The 9,913-nt window shown below is 44.5% G+C and overlaps 1 long non-coding RNA gene across 1 annotated transcript; it reads right to left on the bottom strand.

Annotated features, from left to right (window-relative positions):
* Window positions 1-30: 30 nt before the first annotated feature.
* On the bottom strand, window positions 31-7,659 carry LOC113480130. Its single transcript, XR_003398435.1, has 3 exons — window positions 7,469-7,659; window positions 6,064-6,180; window positions 31-942 (listed from the first exon to the last, which is right to left on the bottom strand). It is a non-coding gene; the product is annotated as an uncharacterized LOC113480130 (long non-coding RNA).
* Window positions 7,660-9,913: the final 2,254 nt, after the last annotated feature.

Raw genomic sequence — 9,913 nt, 5'->3', positions numbered from 1 at the left:
AAATTTTTTTTTTTTTTTTTTTTTTTTTTTTTTTTTAATGAATTGCTGGACACCCAGGGGAAGAACGTGGGTGACCTTGGGTTTCTGATGTTTTGTAGTGGGATGAGTAAATGTGTCCCTAAGACACACGGCTGCTGGGGGAGCTCAGCCAGGGCCATCCCTGCGAAGGAGAGAGCCCAGCAGTTTCCCCGGACTAGCCAAAAGTAGCCCTTAAAAGAAGGAGACAATCTATGTAATCTTAAAGACATCATTTAAATAAATATATAACCAGTGCTATAATGATAAGAATAATTAAAAGGCTGTGAGAAGGAGTGTGTGAGCATCACAGGGGGCGGTGCCTCCTTGACCCGTCCAGGGCTGCATCCCACCGTGCCCGTCGCAGGGAAATGGGGATGCGGAGCACGACTTTCCTGTTGTTCTCAGCCTGACCGGCGGCCACGTTATCTGTGATTCCATGTGTCCTCCCTAACGCTCTGTACTCTGCCTTTTAGGCCAAACCCTTGGTTAGGGAAAATCGCTGGAGCGTCACGACTGCATTGATTTAATTGATTGAGAGCGTCGGGCTCTGCCCAGCATCTCATCTCCACTCCCAGGCAATATTAATCAGCGCAAAAGATAACAGCGCGTGTTCTAGTTGCAGGAGGAATAAAAAGATTTCTTCCCTGAGACTCCAAAGAGCGCCCTCGGTAAAGAAAATTTTGAGCGTGTTTTCTCTTTCTAGCCCTGGGTTTGCCAGCGGGCGCTGCGCTCAGGCTGTGAAGGTCCCTCTGGACCAGGTCGCCTGCAGCGCTGCGAGGAGGCTGCCGGAGTTCAAGCAGGTACAGTTGGCTTCCTCCTGATGGCCAGGCTGCCATGGGTTTGGGATTTCATCTGCCGAATTTTATTATTTTTATCCAGAAATGCTGTGGAAAATCACAGATGGGTCTCCAGCCAAGGCAGTCACTCAAAGACAGTAAAACCATAAAATCTGATAGTTAGGGGATTGTGTTTTTTGCTTTATAGAAACTCGAGCGCTTCCTAGTGTGCAATGATGACGTTATCCGTTATAAATGGATATCCATGATAAATGGACCCGTAACGTCGGGGGGAGGCCTTGTTCAAGGAGGCAGGGCTGCTGCAGCAAACACCTCAAGTAACACCCTCCTGCAGCAGCTCTCCAGTCCAGAGCCATCGTCCTTTCCACCCAATTCTACCAAAGGGTTGGTGTTTCCATCCCATTGAGAAGCAATGCACAGACGGGTTCAGTTTTTAAAAATAAATCAGAGGAGTTTTCCCTCTCTCCCTCCTTGCTGAGGTATCGCTGTACTCCTAGTCTGTGACAGCAATAAACGGTTGTCTCGGAGCTGCCAAGCGCTGCCCTATCTGCCTTGGCTCGAGGCACCTATGGCCTCTCCACACCTTTTGCAGTCGCTGCTTTGACGGGGAGTAAAGGCAGAAGGAGCTCTCATCTTCCCATGCCTTGCACACACAACTGAAGCCGTGCTGGGGCTGGTCAACTTGGCCATCGCCTTCCTGTGGGTGCAGAAGGGATGGGGAGCTGCCCTTGGGGTGGAGAGTTTGGGAACAGCCCCCGCGGGAACAGGTCTGGGGCCTTGCTTTGCCTGAGTGTGCTTCTGCCCTAAATTAAATGCAAAAGTAAAACTCAGGGCAAAAGATGAATCACTCGCTTAATTTAGCGGTGAAATCATAAGCGAAGCACTACAGTACCTGGTGAAGGGTGCAGTGATTTCTAATTATGGATTATACAGCTAATCAGTACCAATCAACATTTTATGATCTTGACTTAATATTTAATATAATGTTAATTATAATTGCTTTTGCCACAAACTGTGTCAAATACTAGGTGTGATTTCCAGTCCCGACATGCCTCGCAGCACTGGGTGGGCTCTGGGATGGGGGCTGCTCTAGGAGGGAGCATCTTTCCCCCAAATCCCACCCAGCAGCACAAGCTCACCTCCCTGCTTGCCTTCCTGATCAGGAGTTGTGATGCTAATTAAGTGGCAGTGAGTCGCAGCGTTATTAGAATGGAGTTTTTATCTCACATAAGTACCTTCCAGCTACAAACAGGGGAAGTTCATTTAATTAAAAATAATTTTAGTGTAAGTTAATGTGAGCACAGTTCAATTACTTGGAAACATGTTTAATTTTTTTTTTTTTCCCCCTCTTTTTTCTCTTTTCAGTCCTAGCAAGAGGCTGCGGAGATAATCCAGGTGATGCATTCAGGCCATTTCTGTGTATTTAGGTCCCCCACATTTGCCTGCTCTGATTCCCACCTCTTTGCCCCCAGAATTCTGGGCATGGTGTTTGCCAGCTCTGTCATCACAGAAGCTGGAATGTTTTAATTAATGAAAACATAATATTTTAAAGCATTTTTTTCCCCACTGCTTTTTTCCCCTATCCTTTTTATGACCTAGAAAGATGCAGAGCTCCTGCCATCCCCAACGACCGTTTACTTTATTATTTTCAGCTTCCCTGGGAGACTTGTCTCAGGAGGGGCATGGCTTATTCAAAGCGTGCCCAAAATTTTGCAGCAAGGAACTTTAGGCAAAACATATCACCTCCAGAAATCCCTTCTGACACCAAAACTTCCGCTGGGTAAATCAGAAGCACTTCTGAAATTCAGAGTCTCCGGTTAAAACAGCACAAGGAAAACAGAGTGAGGTATTTTATAGAAGACAGTGCTTGGACACAGGGACATTTGTTTTAAACAAGGGGCTGTTTTTCTTCCATATTACTTAATCAAAACTTTTAGCGGGGTTTAAATTCCTCCTCTTTTGACACGAAGCTCATCGGATATAAAAAAAATGAAGGTCTGAAAGAGTGAAATCCCATAACAGCCAGACCGACCCACCACTCACATCTCATTACTGAGAAAATTGATGCAGGGGAGTGAAAGTCTCCTTTATCATTACAGATCTTGGCCCGGGGTACGTAACGTGGCTACGGGGAGCTGCTGCTGTGAGCTCGGACTCTGACATACGCTCTCCTCTCTACCGTATTGTGGCCGACCTTAAAGTCAAGCACCAGAAGATATATTTGGGGGCTTAATGTCATGCCTCGCTTTGCTACAAGACTGGCACTCCCCGAGCGGCTGCTGAGCATCACGAGGGTCATTGGGGGACAGCAAGAGCCAGGGGAATGGGTATGTTTTGGTGCAGTGTCTTTTCTCAGCCTCGGTGGTTTTTTTCTTGCCCTTTTCTCCTTCCATTGCACAGAGTCCCCCATGCCTATGCAGTCTCCTTGAAGCCTATATTTCAACTCTTTACTAGCAGGGCTGTGTGAATAAGTTGAAGTGAATAATTCCTCCTGTGAATATCACCTCTTTTTCACTATACAATTTCCTTTGATGGATTCATTATTCCCAATTATTTGCTGAATAGCTTTAGTAAATAATTCCCTGGCTGTAGATGGATGGTGAGTATTTTGCCATAATTATTTAACAGTAAAATTTTAAGCTGCGCTGGGTAAGTACAACTGCTCACATGAGTTGTGTTGATGCTTTTCCCCCGCTCTGCTCTCTAAGCAGATGTGTGGCGTTGGCTAATGGGGACACCAGGCTCCAGGCTGGCAGCAGACTCAGACAGATGGTCTTCTGGGTTTTTTGTTGGGTTTTTTGGATTTTTTTTTTTTGTTTGTTTGTTTGGTTTTTTCCCCCAGCTTTTTCTGGTAGTTTGAGGCTTAGAAACTTAGCTCGGGACTTGCTTTCAGGGCAGGAACCAGGGCACGGTGGCCAAAATGTCACTACAAGCAAATGCAGGAATATGTAACAATAGTGATGCTGCGTTCATACCACCGTCCCAGTGATTGTTTATTGATCAGCCTCAGGGTTTCACCAGCTCTATCCGTTACCTGGTAAAAGAGGTTTTCGTCCTTAAGTGCCTTCATGTCTTTTCAAAGTCGTTTTGCCAGCTCTAACCTCTTGTCTGTGCATGACAGTGGCAAAAGTCCTCGACTCCGCTTTGCACAGAGAACCTAAGACTCTCTTCACAGGCCTGATTTTTTGATCTAATTTAAACTTTATTTAAAAAAAACCAAACCTAAAAAGTAAAACTAAAGCAAATCTAGAATGTGTAATGAAATAATTAACACTTGGGCAATTTTTTAATATCTCAAATGCTCTGTAAAAATACCAGAAGTACGCTGCTGGTCCAGATATCTAATTTAACTAACCTGCACGTTCCCAAAGTCCATCTCCAGCTGGGCTTGGGCTCTTGTCCTCTGCCTTGTTTTGTCCTGGGGTCTCCCTGGGACTGGGTTGGGATTTTCTCTGGGGATTCCCTTCCCTTACAATTAATCAGCTTCTGCTTAAAAAAACATGAGCTTGTGTGATTCCTGTTGGTGTGACTGCTTAGCCCAAACCTGCAATGAAGGGGGAAGCCCAGAGGCAAAGGAAAGGGTCGGAGGCTTCACAGTGTCAGCAGCTGGAGCTGGTGGGTTTGTCCCTCCAGCACTACCAGGGGCTGCCCAGAGAAAGGCAGCTGTAGGCAGGAGGGAAAGGAGTCCTGCGAATTAACAGGACGGGGGACAACAGGGAGCACGAGTGCAGGAGTCGCCTTTGGGCTGCAGCCCCCCAAAATCAGTCGTGATTTCCTCAGCATCTGGGATGTCACAACCAGAGCTTCCGAGACTGCACCTCCTGATGAAGTTAGGCACTGACCAAGGAAAGCAGCTCTTGAAAGGTTTTGTGTATTCTTTATGGTAAGAAAGCACCTGAAAGAAAATCTGTCCTAAAGAAAAAAAAAAAAAAAAAAAAAAAAAAAAAAATGCAGAGATAGCCCCCCTCTGGCAGCAGGCAGCCTGCAGCACCACCAGCTTGGTGGCTCAAATCCTTCCCCTCCATCCCAAAGCCTTTTACATGACTTTGACCTCCAGCCTCCTGACTTGGAAAAATAAAGGAGACAAGGTCCTCACAGCTAATAGCGAAGTCCATTGACTTTCAAATGCAATCTTAGGGTTTTTTTTTTCTATTTAAATCTATCGTGTTGCATCCTTGTTTACTTTCTCACAGCCCCCATTAACTTAAGTTAATATTACCATAAAGGAAATTAATTCCACCCCACCACAAGCACATGGAAACACCTCCCATCAGAATAACTTAATATCACTCACGTGCTAATGTAAAGTAATTATATCACAGTAATACCTCTGGTACCACTACATCAGGGACTGATAGGTAAAGTCCTTGCATCCATTAAAGATCTTATAACCTCTCGTTACATACGTAGTTACATATGAAGTCCTATTCCCAGAAAAAATTAATTAAAGCCTGCAATTCCAGTATGAGCCAAATGTGGCAGGGGTCAGGCAGGCATGTCTGCCATGCACAGTCCCTTACACTTCACTTAAATAAAACATAACTTCCCAGAAGCACTCAGAAGCCCAACCTCTCCTTTGAAAGGGGGTGTTTATTAAACCTCCACCCGCTGTCTCTCTGCTGGTCTAGCAGGGACCTAAAACACCCGTGTGAAGCCTGTTCCAGACCTGGAGCCCACTGCGGTGACCTGCAGAGACACGTCTCGGGGGTGGCCTTTTTGCACTCGTGTGCGTAATAATTCCTGAGACTGACGGGGCAATTTAGGGAGAGAGGGTCTGTTCTTCCTTAAGGAGTTATAAGCTAAGAGCATCCAAATCTGGCCATCCTGAATTTTTTAAAAGCCGTCCCACCGCCTGCATTTCCAACCCCAGCCCGAGGAGCACAGAACAACGGTAGCTGGGCTCTTCAGCTGGAGCGGGGAGTTTGAGCATCTTCAACGGGCTCATCTTTCTGCTGAAAACATGCAATCAGTGGAAAAGGCTAACGAACATCAGATGCAACCAGCTGCGTGTCTCTTTTAACGCCCCCTCCCTCAAGTAACGCCGCTGCAAGGAAGGTGGACTCCTAGACCAAGCGTAACCGATATGTGGAAGCTGTTTCTACGGGGAGGATCCCACTTATTTATTTAATTATGCAGCATGAAAAACGAAGGGAAGCGTTGCAGTAGAGTCCTCAGATATATCTATACGCACAGGCACACGCGCACGCGTATTTAATATAAAATAGCGGAGTCGGAGGAGACCACCAACCTTCAAGCTCGGTTTTGTGTTTGGTTTTTTTTTTGCCATCTTTCCTGTATGCTGATGGTGAAGGGAATGTGCAGCGCCTGTGATAAACGCGGTGGTGTGGTATGCCATCAGTGCTACCTAAAAGCAAATGAAACTGGCATAAATAATTGTGCTGTAGAAAGCCTTTCTGTTGCACCTTGCCTATCACTGACAATTTACATATCTTAGGAAAACCTTTGTCAGCTTCTGTCATTTCTGCACTATTATGTGCCTTTCTGGATAATTACCAGTTAATGTGAAAAAGCAGATGGAAAAAACCTTGAAATTTCTGATAGAGAATCCTCAAACCTCTCCCCTTATCTGTGCACAGCAGCTTCCTGATTTCAAAAGAAGTTTGAAAACCTTTGTTAAAAATGTCCCTGATTCCCAGTTTGAATGAACCAAATGACATTCAGCTAAAATTATTCAGCTTTTTCCACAATTAAATTCCATTATCGTGAACTGCCAAAGTAAAATGGAAGGTCTCTTAACTAATGTGTCGGTTGTTTGCTTGTATTTTTCGTGGTGCATATTGTATAAAGCTGTGTGAAGTAGAAGGAGGATAAACAATAACTGTAATTTCGCATCAGTGAGTGGAGCATTTTTAGACCCTTCATTATGGGAACACTGGGGTTGGTGGGTTTTCTCTCTTCCTTTTCTTTATTTTTTTTTTTTTTTTTTTTTTTTTTTTTTTTTTTTTTTTTTTTTTTTTTTTTTTTTTTTTGGTTAATTCCTTTTCCTGCAAAACCCCACTGCGACTGATTGGATATTTCACCAAACTTAAGGAGCAGTGACGGTTTGGTTCTTAGCACCAGAAATGATTTCTTTATGCAGTCTCTGCATACCGTCAGTGCTCAGCACTGGGCAAGCGCACACGCTTCTCCTCTCCCGCTAACGAAGAGGCAGCGTGGCAGTACACAGGGGAAATAATTTCATTTTAAAAAATACCATTCCCACAAGCGGGGGGAATTGCCTTCCTGTTTTCTCAGTTGGTTTTTCCCTCGTTCTACTTGAGGATTTAAAATGAAGCTGCCCACGAGAAAGGCAGCAGAGTTTGCTCGTGGGCAGGATGGAGTAAAGCACGAACAACCCCCGAAGCCACGGGGCAGCTGAACCCGCGGGGGCAGCTCTGACTGAGAGGTTCCTTCTGGCACCAGCCTGCCATGCTGCCCAGCCCTCACGCCCATGGGGAAGCTATTTCTGCAAACTCTCATTCAAATAAAAGGAGGAAACTTTCTGAACGCTGGTGACGGGGATTCACGGCAGAGTTTTCTGTACAAAACGCCTTGAACAGGTTGGTGGGCTCAGGCTGAGTTTTGCTCTGCAAAGCAAAGCCTCATTCAAAGGCCGTAGCTAACATCCCTTCTGCAGTCCTGTGCCACTCAACTATTTTTTTAAGTGCTGCAGACTTCTGGCCTTCGTAGACCCTTTGGACAAATGTACGTTTGCTGAGTTATTCCTGCCCTGGTGCTCAAAACTGGCTGGGGGAATGAGGAGGAGGTGTGCTGGGCTTGGGGGGCGGGAGAGGAGAGCAAGGAGATGTCAACCTGGCAGGGCGGTGGCACTGGCGAAGGTAAAGAGGAGTGGGACAATAGTGACAGTCCTGCACGTCCCATAGCACAGGCAGGTTTGCATTCACACCAGTCCCACTGCAGAGGAATCACTCCTTTGCTATCATGTAAAGAAAAACATAAATAGTCTAATGTGAACCCCATTTCTCTTCAGTCCTTTAAACACACAACAAAGTATCTTTTTTTAAAAAAAAAAAAAAAAAAAGGAAAATGTAAGTCCGTATTGGGTGATCTGAGCAAAAACTGTTAAAAACCAAACAGATTTCAGGTTGCCCTTACTCGTGGTTACTCACTGGAGGCAGAGGTTTGCACGGTTGAAGGTATAAGAGCAAGTATGCTACAATGAAGAAAAAAACTATTTCCTTTAGAGAGCGTGGGGAATGAAAGCAAAGATGTGTTGGTGAGGATCCCTGTAACGGGAGATGAAGGAACTCGGTATCATGATGTTGTACCAGCAGGCTCTATAGACAAAGGCCGTATAGCTCTCTGCTTGTCCTGCTGGTTTATGTTGATGGTGCTTGTCTTCCTGACTGGCATGTCGCATCTACATCCCCGTAGAACGACATTTCAGCTACTGATTAAAATCATTGTCTTTTATGGCAGAGAAAGTTTGTTCTTCAAAGTAAAGAAGATTAAAAAAAAAATGCTGTTGCAAACAGTGATGAAAACCAGATGAATAAAAACAACCAAAAAAAAAAAATGTTTTAATTCCATTATTTTCAATTAGCTCTTTAATTTGATTTAAGTCATTTGCACTTGTTGCTTGTTTTACATCTCTTATTGTCCAGCATTTTATTTCACACATCTAACAGTATTAAATCAAACTGTTTTTCTAGTCTTTGCCTTCTTTTGAAGCCTCTTGAAAGTCTAAAGCAGACTTAAAAAAACAGATATTAAAAAAAAAAAGAACTTTCATCTCTCCGCAGGTTATTTGTAATCAGACCTTTCTCATCAAGGGCTCGTTTCATATGTGTTTGGGATCTGGGAATTATTAAAACTGCCAATCTATCTTGTTAAAAATATCACCCAGGCTTCGGTGTTTTGAAACTTCAGCATCACGCTTGAATTCATCAGCTGGCACAGGAGACTTGGCACTCCTGGTTGTAAGCACTTACACGGAGTAACAGCGCGAGCAGCCTGCGTAGACTTTTATTGACGTGATCTCCTACTTCACGTTGCAAACTCCTGTTCATTCGCTGCTTGGTTCGGAAGGGCTGGTGGCTCGTGCTGAGGGCTGGGATATAAAATAATCTATTATTAAAGGGGCAATATTGCTTCCCCGTGGCAAATTCTAACAAAGCTTGTTGCGTATTTTTGAAAAACCCATCGCAGCTCCACAGCTGAGTTACTTTCCCATCTCAACTGGAAGGTAACTAGCATGCTGTGCCAAGGAGGAGCTTTACAAGTCCCCAGATTAGCACCTCGGCAGCTTTTTTTTTTTTTTTTTTTTAAAAAAAAAAGTTAGCACTTAGACCTTCTATTTGATTCAGCTCTTCTTTTGCAGTTAATTTTTGCCATCTTCTTTCCCCATATATCCTACTCGCGTTTCTCAGCCGCATATTTTGGCATATTTTACCAATACTCATTGGTATTTGAATATTCTCACCTACTGCTCACAATGGCATGACTTTTTTTTTTTTTTTTTTTTTCCAAAGGTGTTTGCTGAGATTTTGACTGATTAATGCTCTCCTTGAACTTCTGATCCTCACAGTAACCCAAACCCTCATCTCTTAACCTCATCATCCCTCAAAGACTTCTAAGTTCAGGTTTTTTGTTTTGTTTTGTTGTTTGTTTGTTTGTTTTTTCCCCAGTGTTCCCATTTTTCATCCCAACATGCTCAATGAAGAATGAAACAGTTCACCCATTTTCCATTTCTGTGCAGTTTTGCGGCGTGTTTTTTCATCTGTAGCACAAAGCAGACCTGGCGGTAAGCGTTACCCCTGCCCTCAGGGAGCTCTTGTGCATTTTCCTTGCTGTGACATTGCCCATTCACCGTCCTGAGCACCACAGCCTGCCCACAGATCTGGTCAGGATCAGTGCAGTCCCGTACCTGCTCATCACCTGCATCTCAGGGACAGCCCAGCATCAGCCCTGAGTGGGAAGGGCAGCTGGCCGAGCACAGCAGCTTAGCTGAACTCTCCAGCAAACACAGCATCAAGTATTTTTCAACTTGAGCTCTTTTGTGTCTTAAATTCACCCCTAAAATGTTCGAGCATCATGACAAACTACTTGGGAGTTTTTGTAAGTGAAAAGAAAGGAGC

Source organism: Athene cunicularia, assembly GCF_003259725.1.
Source record: "Athene cunicularia isolate RWA chromosome 4 unlocalized genomic scaffold, athCun1 chr4_part3, whole genome shotgun sequence".
NCBI lineage: Eukaryota > Metazoa > Chordata > Aves > Strigiformes > Strigidae > Athene > Athene cunicularia.
This window is presented reverse-complemented; position numbering and strand designations above follow the sequence as displayed.